We start from the raw sequence: 15,663 nt of genomic DNA, 5'->3' as shown, positions 1-15,663 counted from the left end.
AAGCAAGTCCTCGGCGAGCGCTAAACCTTCCCGACATGCTATGGCCTCGAGTGTCGCAACGTCCACTATTCCTGAAATCACCAAGGCCGAGCTTCCAATGAAGTTGCCGCCCTCATCGCGGCATACAGCCGCCGCCGCTCCCCGGGCATGATTTCTCGATATCCCAGCGCCCACATGGATCTTGGCGAAACCCTGGGAAGGAGCCTTAGGTTTTGTGAGTACGTTCGCTGATGTACGTCGTCGCTGCTGCTGCGGCGCGTGCGCGGGTGCGGTCGGCGTCCCCAGTATGGATCAGCTGCGCGTGCGCCACCGAGGCGTGTTGGAGGTGCGCGAGGGACGCAAGGGCCGGCGACATCCGAGTTTCTTCGTAGCACCAGTAGTCAGTATGTCACGCTCAGTTTTGTGATAGATAAGAACGACGCCCAACTTGAAGGAACACAACCGGGTTTCCACTGGTTTTCTTGGTTTTTTCACTGATTTTTCTTTGTTTCTTTCTTTGTTTTTACTGTTTTTTTCTCTATTTTTCCTTTGTTTTCCTTTGGTTTTTTCTTTATTTTCAAAGGCCTTTTTCTTTTATTTATTTATTCTTTATTTTTCTTTGATTTTGTCTGTTTCTGTATGTTTTTCATCGGTTTTCTTTTGTTTTCTCTCGGGTTTTCACTGTTTTTCTATACACACGTTTGGTATATATAATACATTTTTCTCTGACACATTTAACATTTTTCAGTATAGGATTAACATTCTTCAATAGGCCGGCATTTTCTGAATAGACGGTCAACATGTTTTTTCTATACTTTATTAACATTTTTTAAATAGTAGTTAATTTTTTTGAATACATGGTCAAGGTTTTTTCTATACAATTTTGACATTTTTTAAATACATTAAAAAATGTAAAATGCTTGGATTACATTTTTAAATACATTACAAAAATCAATGCTTGGGTTACATTTTTTAAATAAATGATCGATTTTTTCAAAACAGGTTGTATATTTTTGGTATACATTTTCATATACATGAGAAATATTTTCGCTACTTTTAACATTTTTGAAATGCTTGGTTAATATTTTTTAATGTTTAATATAGTGCTTTTTTGTAATATTTATTTGAAAGTATAAACAAAAGTAAAAAAAAGAAAAATAAGCACATGGAAAACAATTAAAAAAAACTAGGTTGTCGCCTGCACGCGCTTGAGCAGGCCCATCTAGTGCCTCGCTTCACGCGAGTCTTCCTTCAACCTCGCAAGAAGCAAGGTATAAATGGCCAATTCCTATTTGGCACCATATGCGCCCATTAATGTGCAATTCGCAAACCGGCACACACATCCCTCCGTTTTGCTCCGGCCTATTTATATTTTTCTCTGTTAAAACTGCAACAAAGGGCACGGGCGCCCGACAAGAATCGAACTCGCGACCCCTTCAATTAGTTTAAACCTCTACTGCCATGGGAAAGTATCCAGTGCTCCCAGTCTTGGGGTACTCCCGGTGCTCTAATATCAAAAAATATATTTTTTATGTTTCAAAAAATTCTGAATTTTTGTATGAATGTTAACAATGAACGTGACTACAAGCCCTAAAAATTTCAGATCCAAACTCGAAACACACATTGAGAAACAAAAATGTGAAATCTAGCATGAATAGTGCAAAGAAGAGACAAAAGCAACATTGATACTATTCAGATCTGGATTTCTCTTTTTTGTTTCTCAATGTACATTTTGATTTTGGATCTGAAATTTTTAGGGGATGTAGTGAATTTCCTTGTGAACATTCTCATTTTTTTCCGGAATTTTTTGAAATATTTAAAAATACTTTTTGACATTGGAGCACTGGGAGTACCTCAAAGCACTGGATACTTCCCCTACTGCCATGACTATTTCCTTCCGTTTTCTTCTTTTCTTCTCTTTCGCGCGATGTGATTTACATTGTTTGTATTTTTTCTTATTTTCTACCTCTTTTTTTTTCTCGTTTTCCCTTTATTTTTTTCCTTTTCTTTTTTCTTTTTCAAAATGCATGGACTTCGTTCAAAATAAATGAACTTTTTAACAAAATTGATGAAATCTTTGCAAATTTGAGAACTTTTTCCAAATCACAGAATTTTTATCAAAGTTGTTGATCTTTTTTCAAAATCGATGATTTTTTTTCAATATCGATGATTTTTTTTCAAAATCGATGAACTTGGTTCAAAATTTGATAAACTTTTTCAAAGTCGATGACTTTTTCTCATAATTATTGATTATTTTAAAGACAATGAACTTTTTTCACTTTTGTGTACTTTTTTTAACCTTTTTATGAACATTTTCTACTGGTCAACCAGCGAGATGCAAGCGAACAAACGAATGTTTGGCCTCTCGTCCCCTATGTACTCATTCTTTTGTCGTTCCAGCGTCGCGTTCGATCGAAGCGAAGGTTTTACTGGGCCGACCCCCTAGGTGCGCCTTGGAGCGCCAGTACCTTGACCCGACGTTGAGAGCGTTGTTTAGGAGCTCTCGTATAGATACGCCCCATGGAAACTAGGATTGGCCGCGACCAAGTGCCTCGTTCGGCCGAGCGATCATGTTAATGGGCCGCGGTCCGCTATTGTCAAAGCGAGCTCTAGTGTCTTATCGGGCGCTTGAAGCTTTGTATAGAAGGTCTCTAGACGCGAGCTCTACTATCAAAGTGAGCTCTAGTGGATCGGAGTTCTTGCACCAAGCACTTTGGGCGCCACAGAACGCGTGCTCACGCGACCTTAAGGCTGGCCGCTGCCCATATAGCGCTCAGCTCAGTTCACTCTGTGCTTGACTAGTTTGATAGCCTTTTTCTTACAATGGGTATATTATTCAGTTGCACAAGCCGGTTAAAAAAACCAGCAAGATATTCGTTTAGAAAAAAAGACTTCCAGTTTTCTGTAGACTAAAAAAATCATACATTCAAAAAATATCCCAATGTTTTAAAAAATTCAAGAATTTTTAAAAAATAGTTCTTGAACCCAAAATAAACCACTAATTTTAAATAGATATTTTTGAATACCAAAAATATTTGCAAATTTTAAAATATGTCCATGAAGAACAAACATTGATCATAATTTAAAAAATCGTGAAATTGAAGAAAAATCCTAAATTTGAAAAGAGTTCACGAATTTGGAAATTTTCATGGGTTTGGAAAGAATTCACAATTTTCTTTAGAAAATCGCGGAATTGGAAAATTTAATGAATTTGAGAAATTATCATGAACTCAAATTTTTTCAAGAATTTTAAAACTGTCATGGATTTAAAAAAGTTTATAAATATGGAAAATGTCCATGATCTCGAAAAGAGCTTGTAGATTCGGTAAAAGTTCTCAAATTTGCAAAAAAGTTCTCGGATTTGTAAAAAGTTTGAAATTCTATTAAAATTTCCTAAATTTTAATTTTTTTTAGTAATTTTTGGTTTTGGAAAGCATTCACATTGGTTCTCCGTGTATGTATTATTTTCAATTATACAACCTTTTTATTTTTTAAAAATCTTTTAACATTCCTACGGCAAATTAGAACCTATTTTCAAAATTGTTCATATCATTCCCACAACATTGTGTGGGTTAATCATCTAGTACTATGATATTTAGAAGTGCAATTTTAATTGGTTCATTAATTACAAGATATATTCAATTAGATTATTATTAGTGTGGAATAAATGATTAATTATCAAGTAATCATACATTTTGTATAATTGGGACCAATGCAAATTAGGATTTGGTTGGTCCTCCAAATGACTATAAAATTGCAATTCAACACAAGATACAATTAATTTGTAAATAAATGATAAACAAATTTAAGTATCTTCTTTTTTCAATTAGATCAGCATATAATACATAAACTTGTTTGTCAATAGTCTTTGATGACATGAACATGATAATTAATAATATAATTATCAAATAAGGAGTCAACCTGATTCTAATATACAATCAATAAAATATGATTTTTATAATTAAATAGAGCAGGTCAGAATAACTCCGGGGCAAGGCAAGTACAAAACATTTGTACTAAACTTTTATACTTATTTATAGCTCATTTTTACAACAGATAATCTTATTAACTATTTTTAAACTATTTGGTGAGCATAATTAACTACATTATAAGGTTTTCTTACTATGAATTATAGTGTTTTTATTATATAGCTTTATTGTACATCGTTGAAGAATACATTTGTGCTCGACTAAACTTAGATAATTGTTGTAGGAGAGGTTTCATTTTTGTGATATTGCCCCTTAAAATGATCTTTAAACCAAATTCACATAGATACGAGTAAACGAATAACAGAAAACTATATATTTTCTTGTGACACTTGGTGAGTTAAAGTGTATATATATCATCTCTCTCTCTCATTTCTCTTCAATGTTTTTGTTGAGATCTCTGAAGTGTGATGTCAATCAAATAACTTGACAGTAGTTTCTAGTCTATAATTGTGTATAAGCACCTAAATATTTCTAGAATATATGAAGTGTGTACAGGCAGCTTTTCACGAGATCATTTGGATGTTTCTTTATAGTAGGTTCTATTCCATGGTCAAATGTGTTTTAAGTGTTATAGTTGGTTCAGTAATAAACTAAAACATGTGCTTGTTGTATAGTTTATAACAAAATACCGTTGTTTATAAAAATGACCGACGAACATCAACGCTTCCACACAAAAATACAAACAAATATTCAAATGATTACACAATAACAACAACAACTCATATGGGTTCTTCTCTTATGCTACCTGATACGTACTAGGTATATCTATAATTTTCAAAGTCCTCATGCCACTAAATTATCAATTTAACTTTATATTTATTTGGCTAACCTACTAAAATTGTTGGAAAAGGTAGAGTTGCATATCTTACCTTTTTGTTTTCAGGGAACTTCCTGAACTCAGAAACATATGAAAAATATTAGGCACAAATATTTTCTCGGGTCACAAAGACTTGCAAAAGGAGACAACCAGATGGTCCCAGAAGGGCTCTACTCATCCAGACCACGCGCCCTAGGCCTAAGCTGAGTCATAAGGGATGTCCATGGGTCCCACAAAATTGTGCATGGGTCACCCTTACGGCGAGAGCTTGCACACGGGTTTTCAGATCCGCCATTTTTTCTGAGTTTTTCGTAGTTACGTATCTCCAAGAAATTCTAAAATGGTGAGCAAGATAGATTTCCGCCTCGAAACTGAGACCCAATCTCGAGGGAAGCTCTCTTCCTCTCCACGATAGCCACCAAAAACCATAGGGGGAAACACCCCTCCCTCCAAGGGAGAAAGCTAAGGAAGAAGAAGAAGGGTCCTTACCCCTCTTCTACGGTGGCGCTAGAACCCACGAGTGTAGGGGTCTATTGTAGCCCTTTTCGATAAATAAGAGTATATAACCCAATGAGAATTAGAAGGACTTGGACAATTGGTCGATATCTCTACTCCTATAAAAATGCGAGTTGGTGATGATGGTGTGCCTGCCTTGGTTCATCGACGATCATCGGATCTGCATCCAACGAACACGAAGCAATGTGTGGCAAATTTTGCAAAAAGCACCCCCTAGTTCATGAACATTTACACAAAAGCCATGTCATCCCCATCTCTCCGGTCTAACAGCTCAACTCCATCTCTCCCCGAGGCTCTAACCCGTCCCCATCTCCAATCTCCAGGAAAGGGGGAAAAGGAGGCGCCACCGCCGGCAGCGTTGAAATCGATCTGGTCAGATGGCCGCTGCCGGCGCTGTCCGACCCCAGCCCCTCTCATGCCTCCACTCAGCCTCATTGCCCGCCGCCACCCCGACCACATCCTCCCCGTCATCTCCTCCGCCCCTTTCCCCGTCTTATTGGACGCCGATCTTGGCAAGCAGGACGCCGACGCATCTACTGCCTCCTCGCGTGCCGCAGCAAGACCACCGGCGACCATCACTCCCACCTCTCCCTCCTCGCAATCCCGTCTCCCCGACCCATGGCTACACCGATGCCGACCGCCGTAGGTACGCCGCCGACGCAGTATGTTCCCGGGCACCTCTTTTATCTCTTCATATGTTGCAGACGTCCCATCGACCACCTCCTGCTATCGCCACCACCACCCTCCTCGCTGTGCCATCCGCCCCCTTCCCCTTCTCCTCCAATGTTGACTGCTGCAAGTACGCCGCCGGCTACGAGCTGCTCTCAGCGGCGGCGGCACCACCCGCTGCTCCTTATCCTTCCCTCTGACTTACTATGCTTGGCTACTGGTCCTCCTCCACAATCCTCGTCCTGCCCACCCGTGCCGCCTCCCAGATTTAAATTTTCTGTCACCCAACTTTAAATCCGCGTGCCCAGGCCGAACTCTCTAGAAACCACTCTTGCAGCCCAATACATATATCAATTTTTCTGTGACCCAGAGTTCAAATTCGCGCGCCAATGTTGAGTTATCTAGAAACTACTCTTGCAGACCAATATAAAGCAAATGGGTAGGCATATGTGACTCATGCTGCCTCAAATACACCCAAAGAAGCCACACGCTGGTCACAACAATCTTCAGATTGAACGGGCTTCACCTTCTGATCTCCTTCGTCAAGGACCAAGGTATGGGTGAATCTTATTACTTGTGCAGCTGCATATATGTGATGGTGCTAGCGGATGGAACTATACAAGTTATCATTTCTCTGCGACATTAGCTATTTTAGAAATGAATCACAAGAGTTGGTTGAAAATATGAACACACATGCCATTGTCACTACTAGGGGAATAGACCTGAATATCATGAAGGCTACAGATTGTGTTTAAATTGTTTAGTATACCAACTAATTATTACAATATGTCGGATTCATCATGTTCTACTATTGGACAATGATGACATTTTCGTTTGGTGTCATTGACATGAAAACTGGGAAGTTGCGAGTCATTGTATGGTTCTACTTCTTGACTCTAAAGCAATATTTGGTTTGTTACGTTGTGAGTTCTTCTATTGAGGAAGATTTTTCTGTTCTATTCTCTTAGACACGAATAACTGATTGATTAGGAGATCAAACACTGGTACCTTTTCCCTATAATACTATAGGAATTATTTACTGTGCTTATATTTGCTATGCTAGCCCACTACTATGCTAATATCATTGGTACACAATAAATGATAGTGGTTTGACTTAATTAATCTATTCACATAGATTGCTAGACAACACATAGCCACACTTTGTGGTACCATATTATACATGTATTCAGTACTTGTTTGTATTTTCATTCTGAATTAGTGCTTATTTTTTGACATGCTGCATTACATCTGCATGTAATGTAGACTGGATTGGTTCATGTGCTCTGGGTATCCCTTTTTCCCATGTGAAAGGAGGCATTGGACATTACAAATCATTGAACAATTAAATGATTTCTTTTTAGTTCGACCTCCTACTACGTAGAGAAGATACCAGGTATTCCTTAGAGTTGAAATCTTGAAGTGGTTAATTGATACTATTGACCAAATGCGCATTGTTAGACATTTAATTCCATCTTGTAGCTATGTAGAAAAGATACCAGATATTGCTTACAATTGAAATCTTGAAGCAGTTGCTTAAGCTGACCAAATATGCATTTGTACTTAATCTAAGCACATAAATACTCAGTACTGGCTCCAACTACAATTGGATTTTGGTTCTTACCAAATCACTTATTTTACTAAATGACGATCCACATGGCAGGTCCAGAAGATACTCGATAGGCTATAGTATGAATGTTATTCTGATATATTAATTGCAGCCATTTATCTTCACATTTAAGTCTGGTTTGCTTAATACTATACTAGAACGAAATGAGCATTTTGAATCATTGGATAAAAAGTAACAACAATATTGTTTTGTTTTCTGCAGTTATTTCAGGGAAAGCAGCAGTTATGTTGCAATAGTTGTTCTAAGGCTGTACATGATGATATGTACTGGAGATTGCAGGCCGTGACGGTGATTTGGGAGATTTTGCATGAACGCAATTGCCGCACTTTTCACAAATTGGAGTTGTCGGCTACTATGCTTGCATGCCTTGCTGTTGACAAGCCAACGTTGGAAGGAGGCCGACGAACCACACATCATTTTGTGATAGTAATCTAGCTTAGTGGTTCCCGGCTATTCTATCTTTTCTCATCTGATTTACATGTGTTTGTACAGTATTCACTCCTAGCAATGAAATCAATAGCTCTGTTAGGCTTAAGAAAAAGCTGTCTTGGAGCTCAGTTAGCCCTTGTGAGATATTTGCACTGCATGAACAAACTGTTGTGTGGATGGATTTTCTATTTGTCGCATGCTCTTTGTCCCCCCAACATGGGAGAATCATGAGAAAATTGGGCAGGGGTAACAATTCTTCTGCAAGGTGAAAATGGAGAAAAAAAAGTTTGGCTTGGACGAGGGGGTTTATCAATTGGAAATCATATGTTACTAGACTCCTCAGTAAATAATGTTTCACCCGATCTTTTATGATTCCGTGGCGTAGCACGGGCATCTTGCTAGTAAATCAACAATGAATCACTTTAAAAGCTGCAAAGAGTGTTTGATGGTTTGTTCGATCACAAGAACAATTGCAAGAACTTACATAACAAAAGATCAATGGTGCAATAAATGTCCCAATTCTTAATTGTGCTAAGGACAAGGCGGCACTTATAAGGGTCAAATCGCTCCCAAGGACACATGAGAATTTCAGCAAGTTGTTTTCACCAAGTTCCATTGAGTTTAACTTTCATAGCTTTGATAATATGTTGTGTGGTGGAATCTATGGTAATGAATTATTCTTACATGAACAAGATACATACTTATGATTTAACTCCTAATGCAAGCATCGGCAACTACACAAGAGTAATTAAGATAACATCTAACTATAACATTAAATGCTAGGGTTACAACAAGCCCTTATGCAATAGTTCATGAGCTTAGGGTATGAAAATTTCCGTCGCACCAACCATCCATCATAGACAAACTAACCACACAAATGCTCTCCTCTAGGCCCATCAAGGTGAGGTGATATGCCGTCGACATTCGCTCATCAAAACAACATTGAACTTTATAATTTCACATGGTTACTAGCAACAAGCTTTCGCTCATTCCTCAAGAACGTAATGGACTACTGATACGTCTCCAACGTATCTATAATTTTTGATTGTTCCATGCTGTTATATTATCATTCTTGGATGTTTTATAACCATTTTATAGTCATTTTATATCATTTTTTGGTACTAACGTATTGACAAAGTGCCAAGTGTCAGTTGCTGTTTTTTCATGTTTTTTACATCGCAGGAAATCAATATCAAACGGAGTCCAAACACCGTGAAACTTTTTGTGGATTTTTATGGACCAGAAGACCACCAATGGGCTATAGCAGCACCTGGGGGGTGCCCCAAGGGGGGCACAACCCACCAGGGCGCACCTGGGGGCCCAGGCGCGCCCAGGTGGGTTGTGCCCACCTCGGTGGCCTCTGCACCCCCTCTTTACCCTATAAATTCCAAAAACCCTGGGGGTTACCCTAGATCAGAAGTTCCGCCGCCGCAGGCCTCTGTAGCCACCGAAAACCAATCTAGACCCAGTTCCGGCACCCTGCCGGAGGGGGGAATCATCTCCGGTGGCCATCTTCATCATCTCGGCGGCCACCACAATGAGGAGGGAGTAGTCCACCCTCAGGGCTGAGGGTTTGTACCAGTAGCTATGTGTTTAATCTCTGTCTCTCTCTCTCTCTCGTGTTCTTGAGATGTCACGATCTTGATGTATCGCGGGATTTGTTAATATAGTCGGATCATATGGTGTTTTCCCTTCTCTTTGATGAATTGAGTTTTTCCCTTTGAGATTTCGTTGTTATCGGATTGAATACTTTTATGGATTTGAGAGCACTTGATATATGTCTTGCACATGAATACTCGTGGTGACAATGGGGTATCGTATTGATTCACTTGATATATGTTTTGGCATTCAACTCGCGGATTCCCGCGGTGACATTGGGGTAATCTATGCATAGGGGTTGATGCACGTTCTCGTCTTTTGTTTCCCCGGTAGAAATCTTGGGGCACTCTTTGAAGTTCTTTATGTTGGACTGAATATTACGAATCCAAATTTGCTTTGGTGTTATTTTAGTACAAACTCTTGAATAGATCGAACGGAAAGAATAGCTTTGATGTGGTTTCGTACTCTACAAACAATTTATTCTTATATTCTCCGCTAGATAGGAACTTTGGAGTGATTTCTTCATCACACTTTGAGGGATGGTTATATGATCCATTATATTAGCACTGTTGAGAGATTGCACTAGCGAAAGTACGGACCCTAGGCCTCATTTTCAAGCATTGCAATACCGTTTTTGTGCCCGCTTACTATTTGCTACCTTTTATTTATTTATTCAGATTATAAAAATATATTTCTACCATCAATATTACACTTTTATCACCATCTGTTCGCCGAACTAGTGCACCTATACAAATTACCATTATATTTGGTGTGTTGGGAACACAAGAGACTTTTTATTATTTAGTTGCAGGGTTGTTTGAGAGAGACCATCTTCATCCTATACCTCCCACGGATTGATAAACCTTAGGTCATCCACTTGAGGGAAAATTGCTACTGTCCTACAAAACTCTGCGCTTGGAGGCCCAACACGTGTCTACAAGAATAAAGTTGCGTAGTAGACATCAACTACTCACAAGACATCATATGAATCATGATCAATGGGGGTATTGATATACCAAACAATTTGAACATAAGAATCTTTCATCAATTAAACCTCTAAGCATCAACTACAAGCAGTAATCAACACCAGATCCGAGGTAACAGTTCATAGATTAAAAAAGAGGGAGATGCAGGTGATGATGGGGATGGTGCTAATGTAAATGGTGATGGAGATGATGATCTCAATGATGAAAAAATTGTCGGTGATGACAATGGCTTCAAATTCCTCCACCTATAGGGATGGAGTTCCGACAGATCAACCTACCAAAGATGAAAAGTGACCCGTTGGTACCGGAGAGCAGTCATGGGGAGGCCTATGGGTCACATGTAAACATGTTTGCGATGTCAAGCTAGGATGAATCACCTAGTCACACAATAGGTGTTGTCTCCAAGAACTCAGCCCAGCAGGCCCCATCGCAACAGAATCATTTCCTGTTTCCTAGTTGGTCTCTTTCCTAAATTCTTAAGGCGCTTGCCGCATTCTTCTTGTTGCATCAATCTGTCCCGCTGCTCTTCGTGTAGATATGCCATTCGTTGTACCATGAGATGGCTCGGGAAGGTACTCACCCGCGGTAATAAGGAAGATGAAAGTGATCGGTGGAATGATTAGAGTGCCGGTGGAGCACCGCCAAGGCTAGGAATAGGTCACGTCTCACGTGTGTGTGGGCTGGAGCTGGCATAACTAATTACCCAACAAATTTGAGGATGAATTAAGAACCCCTTAACTGGCGAATGTTTGCCAGGAGGGGGTCGAACGATTTTGCTGGCATTTTTAGTTGTGATGGGTGGCAGTTTTTTCAGAGCGACATAGCAGTTTCTGTCATAGAAGGCAATTTTTCGTTTAAAACTGTCACTTGATCTCGTCTCAAAACTAAAGCTGCTAGCAAAAGGGGTTCATTTGCCACCCCTTTCCCAGGGAAACTCAGCCAGCTAGCTTTTCTGTTAATTAATCTAATGATGATTCATGTTCCTAGGGGTGTACCGAAGCACTGCTCAATAAAAAGAACCGTCTTAGCTGTACACTGTGGCTTGACAAGAATTTGAAGGCTCTAAAATTAAGCAACCGGCCGTGGATTTCGACTACTGGTTGTTAAGTAGCTGATAATAATGTACTTTCTTTCTACCGTAGTCGGGTGATCGTTTCTCCATGTTGTGCTTATACTTTAAATGGCAAAAGTTTCCGTTTCATTATTGGGCTTATGTTATATATGTTGACATTCGTTTCATTATTGGGCTTATGTTATATATGTTGACATCGCACAGTGAACACAGGACACTGCCAGTGACATAGTAGCAATAGCATACAGTGTTGTGGCTGCCAGTGACATGGTAGCAATAGCATACGGTGTTCTGGCGGTGACATGGCACCATTTCTGATCTTGCAGCTTATTGACGTTGGAAATCTAAAAAGACATTATGATGTTGCTGAAGATCTTAAACCGGTGACCAAAAAGAACCTACCTCGATCGATCCTATGCTAGGAAGCATACGGATTGACCACTCATCTTATTGACTAGATAGCACATCACACTCAAACAAACACATCTACTTGACCACCGTGCGTGTGACACATAGTTCACTCACGAACTCTAAATTACATCGAACATCTCTTACATGTCGGCGGCGATCCCCTCGCCATCGCCGGCGGTGCCAGCCTCAATGCGTGGGGGAGTGCCGCGGACGGTGCATCTGGCCCGGATCTCGCCCTTGTCGCCTGTGAGCAGGTCCATGTTGACCATCTTGGCCATGGACTTGGCAAACTGCTCGAAGAAGGCATCCTGGTTGAGTGAGAAGCGGGTGGCCATGCGCTTGGTGGTGGGGTGGTCGAAGAGGCCCTGGTCCGACTTGAACAGCCCCTGCCTCGTGATCAGGTCGAAGCAGTACTTGTTGTCGAAGACGTCCGGCGGCCGCACGTCGAGGTTCTGCTTGAGGGTGCCGCGAGGGGTGTCCTTGTCGCACTTGTTCCGCAGCATCGTGGTGAACATGCGGTCGATGGTCGGGTTCATCGAAGGCCGGGCAGTGGGCGACGCCAAAGGTGTGCGTGCCGGAGAGGGACACCAGGACCTCCGTTTGAGTGATAATTAATTCAAGATGGAAAAAGAACATAACTATTTCTAATAATGTTGGTACGCACCTGCGGGAAGCAGTCGTGGAAAAGGATGCGGATGAGGGCCGGCGCCACGACGGTGCTACGACCTCTGTGGCTCTAGCTGAGCTTGTTGCATGGTCGTGTGGCTTGCACAAGATACCCATTATTTGCCTTTGCGATCTATTTTTCTTTACTTTTATTTTCAGATCTATTAAACCAAAAATACAAAAATACCTTGCTGCAATTTATTTCTATTTTATTTTATTTGGCGTTCGATCTATCAATCTACTACAATTTATTCATGTCTGTTTGCCAATTTCTGGCGCTGCTACCCGAAAGGGATTCACAACCCCTTTTACGCATCGGGTTGCGAGTATTTGTTATTTGTGTGCAGGTGCCGTTTACGTTGTGTTGCTTGGTTCTCCTACTGGTTCGATAACCTTGGTTTTATCACTGAGGGAAATACCTACCGTCGCTGTGCTGCATCATCCCTTCCTCTTTGAGGAAATACCGACGTAGCTTCAAGCCACATCAGGATATAACGTAGAAAACCCTTTAGGAAAGGAGAGAGAAATTTCATGACATTACCCATACAACGGTGTTAGGATAATTGATAAAGTAAATTTAGCATTGTGCTTCAAATGTTCTTATTGAAATTCAGAGTACCACAAACATGCTTCGAGATAGCATTGGCATGGTCTTCAAGCAAGGTCAGACCTTTGGATACACAAAGGAAACCATCAGGAACAACCTATAGAATAAGTCTTACGATTTCCTCATTGAAGAATGGCTAACCTTGCTAAAGATGAAATCATAACAATAGGTCCTCCGGTCAGGTGTGCTATGCATGACATCTCCTTACCGGGTCATATAAAGACCAATGTTATACCTCTTGGAAATATGTTACAACCATCATATCTGACCAAGATTCAGATCTGATTGGTGTCAGGATACCTCGGACCCAGGATGCCTAAGAAGAAAAGGTACAACACAAATTGACGAGATGACATTGTAAGATTCTCGGGAAATGAACTATGGAAGCGAGTTGCGAAACAAGAGTTTATCAATAAACCAAGGAGAGGATTAGGAGGTGGCTGATGATCTCAGCGACAATTCATCGAGATTTCCAAAAAGATGGATTTCCACAATTATGTGAACAAGGAGATAACATTGCCATATCAAATGATACAATGACGTATGCTCGAGGAAAAATATACATAATTAAACATTGGTTGAAAGGTGCACCCGAAATAAGGGCTCATGTAGCATGATCAATGTTAGAATGGTGATTTGATAACCAATTCACAAAGTATGAAACTATCGTTCATTAACTTACATGCAGTAGGGTTGCTAGAAGTTTTGAATTTTACACATCACAGTCCATTTGTCGGTATTCCGGTGAGAAACAACACGGGGACCAAGGAATGAACAGAGATGGCAAGAAGTATCACTTGTATCAAGAATTCTTAAGAGGTGGTGAAATTCTCATGACATTCTAGGCATAAAAGATGGTAATACTCCAAGGTAAGGAAGAACAGATGCTGGATAACAAGGAACTCAAGGTATACAGAAAAAACGAACAAGTTTGTGTCGAACGGAAGGCAATAAAGTGATCGATGATAATACAATTCATCGAGGGCAAGGATGGTATTTCATCATGAATTCAATTGTTATCCGGAAAGAGCTCATAATGTTGATGATGATCACGTCACATTTGTCGAGAAATTTCATGAAGATGTAATCGATCGGCGATGAAATTAAGTCAAAGGAATGATGAAGCGAAAGGTTATTGGAACTATGGGTACGACACAAACTCGAAATCAAGTTTGTTGTTCAAGGAGAAATGATATGCCGAGGAAGATCGACGTAAGATTAGCTCATCGTCGAAATTTTTGCTCTGGGAAGAAGAACCAGGTAGCATAGTTAAATTTAGCACGATAATGATGTAGGAGTGACATGATGGAGTATTAAACTTCTCAACAACAAAGTACTAGGAGTACTGAATCACAGTGTTGATTCGATTCACTAATCGGTGTTCTCGGTTGACGACAACCCAGAATCCATGGAGTGACTACGACGGGGAAAGGTACTACTTCATCAGAAATTCATAAGATGTAGTGCAATGGGTTGATATCCTCGAGATACCAGGGGGTAATACTCGAAGGTGGATCAAAATAGGGGTTGGGCAAGCGTATTGATTTGTAGAAGGAAAGTACTTTAACTTGTCCGAGAAATAGAATCAAAAGAGAACAATCATGGCAGGAACCACGATTGCAAAAGACCAAATCCCAAATATAAGATGAACTTAAACCAAGGGAATAATTAATTTAAGAGAAGTTTCCACAATAAGATCTACATCGTGTCCATGGGCATGAACACAAAGTTCAAGGTTGACTCCCACTTCTCCAATGCATGACCATTCATTCACTGCTCTTATTAAAAATGATTTGAGTGTGAAAACCTACCTGGTGAATTACCAGAGGAGTATGACCCGTGAAAACTTTTCGGGTTCACACAGATTAAGGAAGGCATAGGTTCAACCCATCGGGGTATCTTAGAAACATATACCACAAGCTTCAATAGTAAAAGTCACCAGCTCGAAAGCAGAGCATGGTTGGCCAAATCAGACAATAGAATTTAGCAATGGCATTATGTATCAGAGGAAGAACTTCTTGAGGTTTTTGTAGACGAAGGACACTGTTAGATGATAATTCAACAAAGGATCTGACGGTCCATAACGGGGCTAATGTGGGGATCGGCACACGATCAGAGGATGAAAGAATGCAAGGAGATCAGATTATAGAAACAACTGACTAATCCAAAGCTCAAATGCAAAGGAATTATGATTTCCAAATCAAGGGACCAGAAGCAAACGCTCTGATTAAGGATGGATAAGTCGAGCAGGCTTAGGGGTACAATCGATGGCAATTTGATTGGTCGAGATCCAGCT

General features: G+C 40.2%; 1 pseudogene; it reads right to left on the bottom strand.

The window, feature by feature from the left end:
* Window positions 1–12,234: 12,234 nt before the first annotated feature.
* Window positions 12,235–13,454, bottom strand: LOC123056168 (peroxidase 2-like; annotated as a pseudogene).
* Window positions 13,455–15,663: the final 2,209 nt, after the last annotated feature.

The sequence above is a fragment of the Triticum aestivum genome, chromosome 2D, assembly GCF_018294505.1.
Source record: "Triticum aestivum cultivar Chinese Spring chromosome 2D, IWGSC CS RefSeq v2.1, whole genome shotgun sequence".
Lineage (NCBI taxonomy): Eukaryota > Viridiplantae > Streptophyta > Magnoliopsida > Poales > Poaceae > Triticum > Triticum aestivum.
This window is presented reverse-complemented; position numbering and strand designations above follow the sequence as displayed.